We start from the raw sequence: 16,724 nt of genomic DNA, 5'->3' as shown, positions 1-16,724 counted from the left end.
CAGTAGTAAAAAAAATTGAATTTCACCACTGCTATTGTCCATTAATAATCCCTTATGAGTGAATATATTGGACTAAATTTCGGAGAAATACACATAAATACATTTTTCTTAGGCAATTTTTACATATTTTTGCTTGTAAGTTTGAAAGAGATACTAAGATCTTCATCATTTCTTGGAAAATTCTATTAATTATTTTAGAAAATGTTAAGCTTTCAAATATAAAAATGATGACTCTCATCTGTTTTGGGTGCGTCATGCAAGAAAAATACTTCCTGTTAAAAAGTTTATGTAAAGTGTGTGTGTGTGTGTGAGAGAGAGAGAGAGAGAGAGAGAGAGGGAGGGGAGGGAGGGAGGGAGGGAGGGAGGAGACACCATATAAATGGGCAGATGCCTAAGCAACTATTATAAAGTGACAAATAAAGTACTAGGGGTGATTTGTTTCCCTTTCTTGTACATGATGCTTGCTTATTTATTTGACAAATTGTATGTATCTTGTATTCATGATAATAAAAAACAAAAATCCCTGAATTTTCAGATGGCAAAAGAAGAGACCAAAGAGTTACAATGAATGAAAAACAATTTTATTTATGTATTGTGTTTTGCTACCTATAACTGCAAACCAAAATAGATCAAGAGTGACGGATACAAATACTTCTTAGTATCCAGAGTGATAGAAGCAGAAGTTTCTAAACTTCCAGCATTTTGCAAGTAAGCACAAGTGGTACATCCTTCTGGAAACCAAAGATAATGGCATAACTTTTTAAATATTTTTGCTGTTGTGGGAACTATGAGATATTGCTATGAGATGGTCTAACAAACATAGTAATTGAAGACACCTGAAAAAATGATTGGTTTCGATTGGAAGCTAGAAGTGCCATTCATAAAACTGCATCTTCTCTCTCTCCTTCTCTCTCTCTCTCTCTCTCTCTCTCTCTCTCTCTCTCTCTCTCTCTCTCTCTCCCTCCCTCCCTCCCTCCCTCCCTCCCTCTCTCTCTCCTTAACTTATAGGGGGCCTTGTAAGCTATATATATATTGTGGCTCTTTGGGAGCAAAATTTTATGACATGGAGATAGAGTCTTCCAGATTTCAGAGGCAAATGTAGAGGTCCACTCACTTTTTAATTATTTTGATTAGAATCTTTCTGTCCAATAATTCTATTCTACTTTTCTTCCTCTTCCAGGATAAGTATGTGTAAAGTCTTCTAAGCACATGTTTTCTGTATTGCCATAGGATCTCAGTTATAGTTTAGTTCCAATGAGTTTGTAAGAGTCCTACATAAAGTTACAAAAATGGTTGAAGCAGTATGATTCAGTTTGAGATTCAGCTGAATCCAATAAACCCTCCTAGTTCAGTCCAAGCAGTGTTTGTGTGTGGGTGTGGGTGTGGGTGTGTTTGCATATGTGTATTCATACACATGGAAGGAAGAGTGGCTTTTTTTTTTACTGTAACTTGGGAAGAGAATTATGGACTCGAAAACTTTGAATCTAGCAGCTGGATATTTAAGGCCAGGCAGAATAAGAAATTGTATGATCTGAATCTTTCAGGGTTGGGAAAAGCAAATTGCAATAAATAGAAAGACAAGACTCAGCAAAATGAATGTTTTGAAACCCTGTGCCAAGTGTCAAGCATTTTGAGACTCCTGAATCCCAACTTCAAACTTGGGACTGTTTTTTGGAACGGTGCCCTCCTTATAGTGTCTATTATTTTTCAGTTAATATTCTTTTTCAGTAATGCAGTTTGAGTTGTCATATTTGCATTAATTGCCCCAAGATCCAGAACTGGTTTCTTTCTTTAGATAAGTGATAAAAGAAAATCAGACATGAAGGTTAAAGTTGTTTGCATGTATGCATGTATACAGTATATGAATGGCTGAACTATAATTTTGTGTAGAAAGGATTTTAAGGCATTTTTCCCCAAAACACATTAATAACACTTTTCACTTTGGTAAAAGTCAATGATGTTGCTTAATGTGGAGCAGAATTCTGAAAACAGCTTTATACAGAACATTTCCAATTTGTGAAGGCTTAGTTAATTTCTAGATAGAAATGACAATACTTGGAAAAGTTCAAAGCATCCATTCGAAGAGCAAAGTGTTAAAGTCTTACAAGCCTTGGACAAGGGCGTTGAAGAATTTTTTATTCCTATATTCTTGTATACATAGTACGTGTCAGCTTCGGAAGCCATATTGATATTGGAAGCTTCCATGCTTGTGCTTGGGAAATTAGGAGGGAAGGTTTAGAAGAGGGAATGTAGTTAGACAAAATAGCATTCTTCTTTTTGGTCAAGTTCATGGTATTCCTGCACCTGGAGGAGGAGTGGTTGAGTGATGCCTTGAATTGGGACGAATTGGGATTGGACTGATGGGTGCATGGGATTAGTTTGGACTTTTGACTTACTGAGGGAAAGCCTGGAAATCTCAGATTCAGGTTTTCCCAGATGTTCCTGTATACCTACTGTAATAAATGGGATCTTTGAGAAAATGCCTGTCTCGGAGTTTTCAATGGGAGTTGGGTCCTTCCGAAATGCTGACAGTACAATTATTTCACTCAGGATTGCCCACAATTAAACTCTGTTAGTAGATTTCTATGAGAGTGTTAAGCATATAAACAAAAGTGAAATACACTTTTCACATTCTTAGACTCAGATTTCAGAAAAACTATAATTTGATCCATATGAAAAATAAAAACAAACATCTGACAGATTTTAACATTTGCATAAAATATGAATACACAGGAATGTCTTTTGGATTATCTTCATGATATATATGAATCATATCATTTATAGTAAAAATCTGATTGTTTATATGGATGACTTGCTAACTTGTTCCGAGGAGCCAATTACTCATATGGATCAGGTTCAGATTGATTTACAATACTTTATCAATACAAGCTATAAGAAAGGGACATTTGATTTATTTCTTTTGGATTATTTGGGCTACTACATTTTTCCCAAGGTTATCAAGAAGGATCTTACTAAGGTAGAATCCATTCTGTTGCATCCCAGGTCTGTCTTCCTCTACTCCCTCCCCCAGCTCCGTGTCTCAAGGACATTCAATATTGTCTGGGATTTGCAAGCTTTCTTCCTTGCACAAAGGCTGTCATCCAATTTACCAAGAAAGGAGTTCTTTTGAAGTATGATTCTGATGCTCAACAGGCTTTTCCTTGTTCAGACAGACATTTATTTCACACACCCTCCCCCGCCCCCACCCACCCACCAGATCCCTGGCACTTCTTTGCTATTCAAATGAATACATTTAATTTTGCATTAGGAACTGCCGTCTTACAGTTAGTTAAGCATTTGGGAAATAGCTTATTGCTCTTTCCTGTTTTTTCATGACAACTCTTGCCAGCTGAAAAGAACTATGATGTTTTTAACAAGATGCTAGTGATCAGAGACACATTTCAATACCAGCACCCTCTCCAAAGGAGCTTTGATTCCTGTCAACATTTAAATAGACTACAAGAATTTGTACACCTACATATTTTTCGCAAGTTCACACAGTACCATTTCAGATAGATACTTTTTTTCTTTCATTTTAACTTTCATATTGCCTACACTCATAATTCAAAGAATAAGCAGACTGATACTCTATTATACTTTCCTCATATGTTGCCTATTACAATTGTAGTATGACCTAAAAACTTTATGCTTGCCAATCCCACATTACAATATTTTAAACTCCCTACACTGGGAGGCATATTTGTCCTCTCACATAGTAAATCTGCACCTAACAGTCTCATTCTCCTCCTCCTCCTCTCCATGTCAGTATTTCAGGCCTTAAACAACCTGAATGTACATTACAATTCATTAAGGCGTACATTTTCCAGCATATTAAGAGCTAGTTTACATCTCAAAACACATATATTAGGAAAAAAATGTGCATGAGCATTTTTACTGTTGAAAAATACATGTGTATAATCTAGGAAAAGGACATGTGTAAAATTGTATATTTGGGGAAAAATGTTAATAAAAAGTCAGATTAATAATTATGTAGGCTTCTTGCACCAGACATATGAGGTCAAACAGAACTTGCATTTCTATTTGGTAAAATCAACATTTAAGTAAAAATGAAAATAACTCAGTCACCCATTATTACTTTTTTCCCTAGCAGGTATATTAGGTAGCTTTTCAAACTGAGAATTAGAAATGGCATCTGAGTTGTGCATTGAACATTTCAAGGAGAGAACAACTTTGTCTTCGAACAGATAATGACTAGAAATTCCTTATTATTAGAAAAAGAAAGTTTCCATGTAGGAGGAACATGTTCCAAGATATAAATCACTATCATTGGTCTTGCCAGGTATGTAATGAGTTCAGAGAAGAAATGCTTTACACCTGACGTTTTTTTTAAAAAAAGGCATCTTTTACTCCAGTCAACAACAATGCAATCTATTTGGCTTAGAAGCAATTACTGAAAACTATTTAGTTGACGTTATACATATTTGCTCTGTAGACTCAAAGGCAACTGAAAAGCTGGAGCTTCATGTTTTGGCTGCCACTTGTTTTTAATTGTGGACTGGATTCATTTTATTGCTGTGGCTTCTAAAGTGTGAAGCAGGCAGAATGCCTTAATGAGTTTGGAAACTTGCCAGGAAGATGCAAAATTCTCAATAATCCTTCGCTGTGCATTTCTTTCTTGCGTCAGACTCATTCATGAAGTTAGCAAATAAAGTAAGGATTGCTAGAGAATGCACAATGCTCCTCATGCAACTCAGTAAATCAATCTTAATGCTATTAAGCCGAGCCTGAACTGTTGGATAACATACCTCAAAAAAACAACTTAACTCTATAATGTGCCTGGAGATGTCTCTCTTGATACCCTCCATGCTCACTTCCCTACCTGACATTTAATTAACTTTTTTTAAATCATGGAGAGAGGCATGGAGAGAGGCATGGTACAAAGCAAAGTGTAAGTCTATAGCTTCATTTTTCATTGCAAGCATGCATTCAGGCTCAGTGGAAGCCCCATGAGCCTTATTAGAAAAGAAAAATGATGAATGTAGTACACTTATTTATTTATTTATTTGTTTGTTTGTTTACCGTGGAGTCTTTGCAGATTTATCCCACTTGTTCTATCTAAGCCTATAGATAGGGAAGGGTCTCATCTAATTTCTGCCTCAAAACAGCATTCATTGAAGTTAAGAGAGTGATTGACTTGAATATCCCAGTGAGTTTTGTGCTTACAAGGGGACAATAAAACCTGGATTTTCCAAATTCCAGATCCCAATTTCCACTATATTACAGTAGATTGCTAAACATCCTCGGGTAGGAGGCATGTCCTGAAATAATCTTTCCAACTTGCCTTCCGTGTGTGTGTGCGTGTGTTTGTTTGTGTGTGTGTGTATGTGAGTGGGAGACGGAGGGAGGGAGGGAGGGAGGGAGGGAGGGAGGGAGGGAGAGAGAGAGAGAGAGAGAGAGAGAGAGAGAGAGAGAGAGAGAGAGAGAGAGAGAGAGAGAGAGAGAGAGATTGGCCATGCCACTGATGACAGTCATTTTGCAACTCATGATACAACTCATGATAGCTGTTTTGTAATAATACTACAATATTTCTGGAGCATTGTCTCTGCCATATAATTCAAAAGATCAAGCAATAGAACTAGAAAGACAAAATGGTTGAAAAATGTGTTATTCACATAACACATTTTGTAAATGTGTTACGAAAATCCAATTTGACTTTCAGCAAAACCTTCTTTGACCCTGTAGGTCTTCAGACCTAAAAACAAAGCGAAATCAATAGAAGCTTTTCATACCAAGCTGTCCATTTACTGTCTTCAGTACAGTCACACTGATTTGTTAAATTTGGGAGACTTAACTCCAACATCTGTTCATACTTTATAGCACATTCTAAAATGCCTGAGAACCGGATAGCTTTAAGTCTTCACTTGTCAGCATTAATCAAGCATAAAAGCAAGTGACAAGCAGATTTTGCTGGTTTAATGAATAATTCCAGCTCATTTGGTCCATCTCATTCAAACTATTATAATCGAATAGGAACTGACTACTGACTGTCCCAGCTCATCTTTGTCAATATATCTAAATACAGGTCAGTGCAGGTAATCAAATTTAGAGTGTTGCTGAGCCTTTCTTATATCTATGAACGCATGCATTATATATTTTGCTTCATATTTTGCCCTTGTCATTATCGTGAAGCAGCTCTGTCAGACAACAAACCTTTCATCTCTACTGGCTATGCATAAAAGCAGTCCTTTTGTCATTTTCATGCTACCTTCAGTGAACATCAGGTCACTGGAGGAGATGTATTCAACAATAAACTATGTAATAACCAAACCCAACCATATCAGTCTAGTTTGAAGTGATCCTTTTCAATGTATTTATTTCCTGTAAGTGAAAATTGGAAATTATTATCACATGCCTCTAGAGAATAAGACCCTAAGTCTTACAAATGCTACATGTTTACAAACAAACAAACAAACAGATATCAAATCTCAAGAATAGGAAGTTAAAAAAATAATTACAGTCTTTGCCATAGGATTTAATTCATCAAAAAAAGGCACGTACAATTATCAATCTTTCCCAACATAGAGATTATTGTCCTTGAAAATTAAATACATTGAATATCTCAGGAAAGAAGAATTGGAAGTTGACATTTCTGAATATGGTATATCCAATAAAATGAAGCAGAAGCAGCCTTGGAGATTGGTTATTGCTCTTTCTTTAGAACAACAAATGTTTATTGCCACTATAAATTATCTGAATAGAATATACATAGGCTCAAAAAAATTACTTGGACATAATTGGACCATCTTTGTGCCTAAACATGCATATGCCTTGCGTGATTTATGTGTGAAGTGAGAAATAGAAGGTACAAAAGTAAATTGGTCCCAGGGTTTATCTTCCTGCACTTAATACAGGTAATCCTCCACTTACAACAGTTCATTTACTGACTGTTTGAAGTTGCAACAGCACTGAACTGACTTATGACTATTTTTCATATTTACAACCATTGCAGCATCCCCATGGTCACATGATCAAAATTCAGGTGCTTGGCAATTGACTTTTATTTATGCCAGTTGCCATGTCCTGGGGTGATGTGATCACCTTTTGTAACCTTCTTACAAGCAAACTCAATGGTGAAGCCAGATCCACTTAATAACTGTAATAACAACTTAACAACTGCTGCAATTCACTTAACAAGAGTGGCAAGAAGTGTCGTAAAATGGAATGAAATTTACTTAAACTGTCTTGATTAGTAATAGAAATTTGGGGCTCAATTGTGGTTGTAAGTCAAGGACTACCTGTACTTCTAAGTCAAGGATAAGGAGCCTGAGTTCTGAGTGTTGCATTTGATATGCGGGGCTCTGGAGTAACTACTTGAACACAATTGATCAAAATGAGCTTCTCCCATTTTGATGTGGAAGCACTGAGCAATGGTTATATAAGCCACACAATAGCTCAACAATTAAATAAAGATTTTCCTCAAAGTTAAATTAAAAGGACTCAAAAAAATCTCTGTCTGTCCTGCTCTGTATCATACACCTTCACACTCATACACAGGGGCCCCTGGACATAAGGCCTGTGTGAGGAAGCTGAAGTCTACTTTGACAAACAATTTCATGTGTGAGGAAAAGATGCAAAAAGGCAAAATGTTTTGCCTCAGTGGAGTATATTAATTGCCTCCAACCTTTCCATTGTCTCCTCATATCTATCCCTTGCAAAAGCAGGAAGAGGCTTCTGCACAGTTGCTAGGTAAGTGCTTCAGCCTCCTCCAGGTTATCTTCAGATCTCCTCTTAGCATCTAGCTTTCCAGCTTCTGCAAGTATTGAAGCAGCAGCAAGGATGGGTTAGGACGCCAAACAAAGCATAGCACCATGATCACTGCTCTGAGAATGAAGGGACACCATTTTCTGTGAAGCAGCTTCAAGGGGAGGATTCACTTGGACTTTAAATCAAAGTAGCTTTCAGAAGATCTTCATACCTCGCCCCCCACCCCATATATGCTCTATCAAATGGCTGCCCACTCCTGATTTGTATAATAGGAAGTGAAAGTGTAGCCTTTTAGGTACTGAGGTGTAATTTGCTACACTTCCATCCAATTGTGAATGATGTTTGAGGTGTAGCAGAATAATATCTGAGAACTATAGGCTCCTCTCTCTGCTCCACATACTTTTTTTTCTAGTATTTCTTTCTAGGAAGTGGTCTGAAAGATGGATAAACTGCCTGGATGAACACACAAAATGTATTCATGCCATTTTACTCACACTTTACTCCTCTTCATGGTTTCTTTCACATATGCACTGGCCACATGTAAAGGGGTTTAGAGGTGCCCGCCAGGGTAGAGAAAGAATGAACAACCTTGTTCCGTTCTAGAGATTAATCAATCTTTTTTTTCTTTCAAGCACCTATTCAAACAGAAATTGCTGCCTAATTACTTCTTAAAAGTCAGAATTATTATGGTTGTTGTGGATTTTAAATGCTGATGTTAATTCATTTTTAGCTTTTAGCATTTTACTGATCTCAGATTTAAATATTCTGCTTTCTATATATACTGTCTTGATGGTGATCATGGGCTAAGCGTGACATCACATTGTCCTGCTTTGCACCCTGGGTAAGGCATTCCTTTCGGTAATAATGATGATGATTGAAATCTTACCATGAATATACGCAGGGAAGCTGTCAAGACATCTCTTCCCTTCTTTGCTCCATCTCCAGGCAACTGCTCAGGAATGACAAGACTGACTGAACAAAATTGTACAGCCCATGAATATGTTTTGCCACATAAATCTGATTAAGGCACTCTGGAAGAGAGAAGGAGAGAGAGAGATGACAGTTTTGACATTAAGAGGCGAAGATGGCTTAATCTCCATCTGTGTTACAGTTTTGATGCTTTTCGGTTACTCTGAGCATTCCAGATCACCTGAAAAATTCATTCTTTCATGGTTGCTATTCTAAAGAGTCAAGGAGCTTTCGTAAGATGCTATTATTGCATTCAGTAGTAGAGACAATTTCTGTTCACCCAAGAGGGCCCATGTAGTTTTTCCAATTCCATTACTATAAGATTCTCTGCAACCTTCAGTTTCCACAAGAAGCTTTTTAAAGGACACTTAAATATCCAATTGAGCATTATAGGTTGGAAATGTGGCAGATATGCAAGCCAAAACACCTACATATCCCTAGTTGGTAATTGTGGAGCCGCCAAATTAAATTCATTTTAAAAAGAGCAACCCAAATCTCATAAGGTCATCAAATTGCAACAGAGTTTTAATATTCTCATGTGAGATCTTACCATTAAGATATGATTTTACTCATTTAATTTTTAATTTTGTTTCTTTTGTAACTGGCTTCTGAAAAGATTGACATTTCCTGATCTAAATACAAGGAATGAATTTATCACTCTCAGCATGAAATAAATAGAATGAAGTTTAATACAGAAAGTGAAAGCTAGGTGGAAAACAAAATAAAGCTTGACGAATTACTACAGTGAAGCAGTCTTCAGATTTTGAAGTCCTTTTAAAAGGTAAAATATAGTTGAATATATTGTTTGCTTGTTTTTATCAATACACAAACACTGGGTATTGTCATTTTTCAATATTTAATTTTGGGGAAAAAAGAAATCCTTACTATATAAAATACTTTGGGCAGTTTTACTCCAATGAGGTTTCTATTAAAGAAGAGATTTGATTAAGCCAATTAGGCTGATAATTGTTTGGATCTTGACAGTCTGATATGATCTATGTGTATTTCTCGTTAGTATAAAATTGCACACTAAATTTCTTATCAGCGGTCAAAGATCACACAAATTATATGTAATGCAACTCAATAATGCACCCAAATAGAGATCCAGGTTCTTTTTATTGGTTAAAGCTTCAAAGTAGAAACCAGGAGATTATGAGTTCTGGTCCTGCCTTAGGAATGAAGTCAACTGGAAGGCCTTAGACTCTCAACCCTAAGAAGAAGGTAATGCCAAGTCACTTCCAAAAATATTGCCAAGGAAATCACAAGAACCAGTCTAGGTAGATACTAAGGGTCAGTACTGACTTGATGGTAATAAAACACAAATAAACATTTTCCCAGATAATATAATATGATAAACTTCCTTACTGGCTGAAATACATCCATTATTTAGTAGAGATTTGAACCTGACTTCTGTAGTCCAGGTTTGTCATGTACACTAAAATTGGTTTTATCAGAAATATTGGTCTTACTGAAGATCATTGTGTTTGGAACAGGTAATCATTAGTGAAGGATAATGTTTTATTCCTGAAACTAGAGCTGTAATGTTAGCGTGCACATCACATGTCTGATTGTAGCTTCGCAGTTTTTGTCGAGAAAAAAGCCTGAAAAGGCAAAGTGGTTTATCTGATCTTGCACCTGTATGCCAGATAGAATTGCCTTGAAAACAACATTGAGCTCCCATCTGAAGGAGAGGAAGAAAAGGGGGAAGAACTGAAAAGTGCTCCTTCTCTTTTTGATCTCTCTTATTTCTTGAAAAGGAGGGTTTGTAAGCAGGTTAAAGAAGAGAAAATAACAAAAGGTTCCATCATGAGTGTCTTCCTAGATGCCAAGAAGCATGAGGCATAACAGAATTCCAACTGAAATTAGATATTTAAGCAATATAGGCCTGGGACTGAGGGAAAGGCTACCGCAAGGACAAGGAAATCCAGCTTTGCCAGGTGTTTGAGAGCTGACTCTGGAGTCACCCATAATGCAAAGAATACTACTGGTATTCATTGCCTTATTGGTTGTCTTGGAGGGATATGCCAATCAGAATAAATATTAGTTTTATATAACCACAAGATGGTAAAAGCTATAAGACAATAGAGCAGATGAGATTTCCAAAGCCAATTGGGAGACATCATCTTTAATCCACCCTTTATTAACTAATACCCATTGCAAAGCTGCCTTTTCAAGAGGCAACTGGACTTTCTTGATTTTTTTTCTAGACATTTCAATTGTCATCCAAGAAGGTTCTTAAGTTCTGACAGTCTGGTTATGATCTGGATGACTAAGAATCTCCATAAACATTTGTATAGAATAGAATAGAATAGAATAGAATAGAATAGAACAGAGTTGGAAGGCACGTTGGAGGTCTTCCAGTCTAAACCCCTGGTTAGGCAGGAAACCCTACACCATTTCAGACAAATGGTTATCCAACATCTTCTTAAAGACTTCCAGTGTTGGAGCATTCACAAATTCTGGAGGATGATGTTCCACTGATTAATTGTTCTAACTGTTAGGAAATTTCTCCTTAGTTCTAAGTTGCTTCTCTCCTTGTTTAGTTTCCACCCATTGCTTCTTGTCCTACCCTCAGGTGCTTAGGAGAATAGCTTCTTTGTGGCAATCCCTGAGATATTGGAACACTGCTATCATGTCTCCCCTAGGCCTTCTTTTCATTAAACTAGACATACCCAGTTCCTGCAAGCATTCTTCATATGTTTTAGTGTTGCTCTCCACTGCACTCTTTCTAGAGTCTCACCATCTTTTTTATATCCTGGCAACCAAAATTGGATGCAGTATTCCAAGTGTAGCATTATAAAGTGGTATTAACACTTCACATGATCTTGATTCTATCCCTCTGTTTAGGCAGCCTAGAACTGTTGGCTTTTTTTTTGCTGCACACTGCTGGCTCAAATATAAATGGTTGTCCACTAGGACTCCAATATCCCTCCCATAGTTACTACTATTGAGCAAGGTACCACCTATATTGCACCTGTGCATTTAATACTCATCTTTTCTCCATTGTGCTGTCTTCACAGTTACAGAGATTTTTTTAAAATGGTGAAACATTCTATTAATGATACAATAGCTTAAGTTGGACAGAAATGTTTTCAAAACCTTCCACCAAATCTATAGATACAGAGATAAAATTCCCCCATGCTAAGGAGAAATGTTCTGAATGACTCTGAAAAAGACAAATAGAGAGGAGTTCTTCATTATGTTTTCCTTTGTGTTTTATTGATATGTGAGCAGCCAGGAGTATAATGGATTGCATTTTTAAAAATTGAATTATAAAACTAAAACTCTTTTTTAAATCTATATGCATACTGTTGTATTTTCATAAGCACATTTTATAGTATATCTCTGTCTTTTGGGGAAGGGGTATTTCACCCAGCCTACCATTCTTTAGAATCAGAGACCTCAATCTACTCCAACAGATTTTTTTTTGCCTACCTCTATTGTATAGGAAGGACCCCTTCCTTCTGTAACATTAGGCAGGTTTAAATGATCCTTGCAATATTTTTATAGGCATTGTCACATTAAAATCCCTTCCTCTATTACAATCCATGTTTTTGTATTTTACTTCTTAAACTTCTGTTTTTTGCTTAGCATTCGGGAGATACCAGACTGAGAAAATAAAACTCTTTCTCAGCTAAATCTTAAAAAAAAATAGAGAAAAACTATTAGTTGTGATGACGGAAAGCCTTTTTTGTGATGAATTACCATGTTCTTTCACAAATGTGACCAAATTATATTAGCTGTTTCCTTCAGCCAAAAACTAGAACAAATGCCTTTAGTTTGCAAACTAATCAGTTCTATTTAAACAGCCCATTCAACACACAGCATCATGTATGACAGTTTCTTAGTAATCAAGATTAAAAAAGAATATGTGGTTGTGGAGAAAACCTTGGAAAGACTTTGCAGTGTTGCTGAACTGTGATAGTTGATCAATGATATCTGGTTAAGTATCTTATCACAGCATCTATTTATTGATCCTGACCACCAATTTCAATATATAAGATAATACCTACATCTAAATTTAGAAAACCTGATGCAAACAATCTCCAATTGATTGGTGGAAAATGTTGTTAACACTTATATCAACTGTGTACCAGGGCTGTCGGAAACTATTTATAAGTACAATGGATGCATTCAACATTTGTAGCCCTGCTAGAATAGCTTATGTTGTAATATCATTAGCTTGAGTAGTTTAGTGGGCAACAGGATCATCACCGAGAAGGTAGAAAAATTGTCCCTTAATTCACTCAGTGAAGCGGTTGACGTGATGTGTCAGTGCCTGGAGGCTGTCAGGGTCTGGTAAACAAACTTGCTCTCCATCCTGACAAGACCGAGTGGCTTGTGTTTTTCCCTCCCAATAATTGGCCATGTATTCCAACTCTCAGGCTGGGGGGTGAAATTATACACCCCTCAGACAGGGTTCGCAATTTAGGAGTCCTCCTGGACCCACAGCTGAAGCTAGACCACCATTTGTCGGCTGTGACCAGGGCGGCATTTGCCCAGGTTCACCTGGTGCACCAATTGCGTCCCTACCTGAACTGGGAGGCTCTCACAACAGTCACTCACGCCCTTGTGACCTCAAGACTGGACTACTGCAATGCGCTTTACATGGGGCAGCCCTTGAAGAGTGTTCGGAGACTTCAGCTTGTCCAGAATGCAGCCGTGTGAGCGATAGTGGGTGCACCTCGGTACACCCACGTTACACCTATCCTCCGCGAGCTGCACTGGCTACCTATTGGTCTCCGGATACGCTTCAAGGTGCTAGTCATCACTTATAAAGCCCTACATGGTATTGGACCTGGGTACTTGAGAGACCACCTTCTGCCGATTACCTCCCAAAGACCCATTAGATCCCACAGACTAGCCTCCTCCGAATTCCATCGACCGGCCAATGCTGGCTGTCAACCACCCGGAGGAGGGCCTTCTCTGTGGCTGCTCCGGCCCTCTGGAATGATCTCCCTGTGGACATTCGAACCCTAATCACCCTTCAGGCTTTCCGTATCGCCGTTAAGACCTGGCTGCTCCAACAGGCCTGGGGCTGCAGTGTTCCATCCCCTCTCGAACTGGAGTGCTAGTTGATATCTTTTTAAACTGTTTTGTATTGTTGTTTGTCTTTGTTCTTTCCCTTTTGTATGATGTCCCTTCCCTCCAGGTTTGTGAGCCGCCCTGAGTCCCTTGGGAATAGGGTGGCATACAAGTTGAATAAACCTCTAAACCTCTAATTTATTTTTAATAGAAATGATTTAATCTGCCAAAGCAAAAGTTGTCATAGCACAAATAAATATATAATTCATGGCACCCATGTCTATCTAGAAATATTCCCTAGGTCCAAAATGAGGTAGGAAACAAAGGTATGTGTTCAAAGAAAGGATACATTTGAGATATTTAGCTATCTGGTAATGTTAGAGAAAGCATATTAGACAGGGCCTGTTATCTATGGAGAAGCATATGTTAGAGAATAATGAATTAATCAGCAATATTTTAAGAGGAAAGAAAGGAATATAAGAATATATTCTGATGCAATACTACTATGGATAAGATATGCACAAATCTGTGCATCTTTGCTATGGTGAGACACAAATCACAGGTACACTATCTGTAGAATGGGAATTAAGTGCACTCCTAACCCAAGAAGTCTTTCTGCATTCCTTCTCATCCCATGCTACTGATTTTCAATAAATAAGTTCAAGCTAATTTAAAAATTTCAAGACTGAATTAAATGAAATGTAGCAGAATTGGTAGCAGTAATTATGTCAAAGACCTGCAGTATTTGCATGATATATTAAAATATTAACAACAACCATTTCTTTCCTGGCTATATTTTTTTTATAATAACTGCTTCATTCGCAAATTGCCAGACTATATCTCTTAATGTAGTTTTCATGCATGTTGTTAAGGATATCCATGATGGGGAGAAGAGGGATGGGGATTGAAAACAACTGATGCAATTGTATGATTGAAACTCTAGCCCTATTATCTACAAAAAAGAGGCTCAGGATTATGATTGTGGTCACGGTCACCATCTTTACTTTTTGGCCATCTTCAGATGGTCCTAGATTCTGATCTACAACTTTTTAAAATATATATAATATTCCACACAAACACCCTTAGATAATTTGAGATGACAACTTTGAGAATTCCCTTGCAACATCAGTAGATATTCTGGGATTCCGGTACATCTAGAGCAGGGGTATGAAAACTCAAGGGCCAGGGTGCTTAGATCTGGCCCCAGGCCCTGGAAACAACAAAGGACCATCCCTCTGTCAGCAAAAATGGACTCCCAAGCTCTGTTTTAGCTGGCAGAGGGTTGCAGGAGGCCATTGCACCCAAAAACAGAGCTTGGGATCCCATTTTCACTGGCAGAGCACTCGAGCCACTATAGATGTGATGTCGAGTTGGCCATGCCAACCCCGGCCATGCCCAACGCAGTCCTGTGAGATCAAACACAACCCTGATGTGGCCCCTAATATAGAGGGTATAACACTGGGGACAGTAAATACTTGGGACAGTAAACAGAGCATAAATTATCACCAATTCTAGCTATTTGCATATTTCACTCCAGGTAACTTATCCTTTGGGAATTGGAAAGCTGATGCTTAGGCATACTGCAAATAGAGCTAAAACCAGTTATTGACTTTTGAGGCTAATAAACTATGGGAGTAATCACAGAATGGTCTCTATGTCAATTTAATTTGACTCCCGAAAATATTCTTCTCAGATTCCTTTTCAATATCTATTTCCTTTTATAAGTATTCTTCACAGGTTTTACTGACCTAAAGTCTGAATGAACTGAACATGTTTGTGTTAGTAATTAGAACAGAGGGTCACAGTCTGATTTGGACATGGTTAGCAATTTGACTTGCTGAGTTATTGGCCTTGGCTTGTTACTGAATTTGCACACTTGTCAGCGGTATTACTGAGATGGCAAGACTACTAGGATCATATGATTTTTCTCGATCAGTTGTACAAGGCAGAAAAGATGGAACAAGTCACACCAATTACTCTTTCTGACTTTAAACTATCCAAATTTATGAGCAGCTGTCAGATACTATGGTTTAATTTTTTTGCTACTGGAAATGGATAAACTGTTCTCTTTTTATATATACTGGGTACATCAATCATACAAAAATCCTGTCTCTCCACCCAGGTTTGCAAAAATTACTATGCCATGTATTCATTTATTATTTTTATAATCTGCCCAATAATGGGAATATGCATGCGAGATAAAGAGAAGGAAGGTGATGTTGTAAACAGCCCTTTTATATGCAAATAACACAATTAAATATAACAGATTAATGTGGCAGTTCTGGAGTCACATAGGCATAAAATGAAAAACTCTGCTTCAAAACTTTTATTTAAAAGATAAGTTAGAAAGAAAAAATAATAATCTATTCAAATCACATACATAATGACAAAACTATCTGGAAATTTTTAAAGATCTGCTGAAAGAAAATGGGATAATTGTAAAATAATGCAAAGTTATACACTGACTTGGAGCAATGAATTCAGTTTTGCTGGCTTCTGTGGATATGTCTATGGGATTGTACTGTAATGGCTACAATACAACAGAGGCCTTTCTGGGGTCCATGAAATTCAAAATTATTTACCTGATACAGGAGATATTTGCATTACATTGGTGTTTTTTCTTGTATGCTTCATTGTCTTAATATTTTGGAAATCACATTGAGCATGCTAGCTCAAAAGTAGAGTAAAAAGATTTCAGAAGAAAAGATAAATGAATATTGAATTGAGACATTTATCTCAAACCATTCTTAAGTCTAAAAGTATGTTTTGAAAAATCTAGTTTTCTGTTGCAATTTATTACTATTGTGTTCAATGTGAAAAGTTTATCAGTTTGAATTTCCCTCTCATAATCTATGACATGCTATAATTTCTTCTTAAGAGAAAGGTGCCAAAAAGTCAGAGTAACGTGCCAATTGCTATGTAAATATTATCATATTTACATAGATCATTCTACATCATTTAACCTTCTTGGAGGTTACAACGAAAAACAGCGCTATGCCCTAAGG

Source organism: Thamnophis sirtalis, unplaced genomic scaffold, assembly GCF_051295495.1.
Source record: "Thamnophis sirtalis isolate CommonGarterSnake01/CBP01778 unplaced genomic scaffold, rThaSir2_p1.2 scaffold_7, whole genome shotgun sequence".
In the NCBI taxonomy this organism is placed as follows: Eukaryota; Metazoa; Chordata; class Lepidosauria; order Squamata; family Natricidae; genus Thamnophis; species Thamnophis sirtalis.
The sequence above is the reverse complement of the archived record's forward strand: the minus strand, read 5'-3'. Positions refer to the sequence as shown.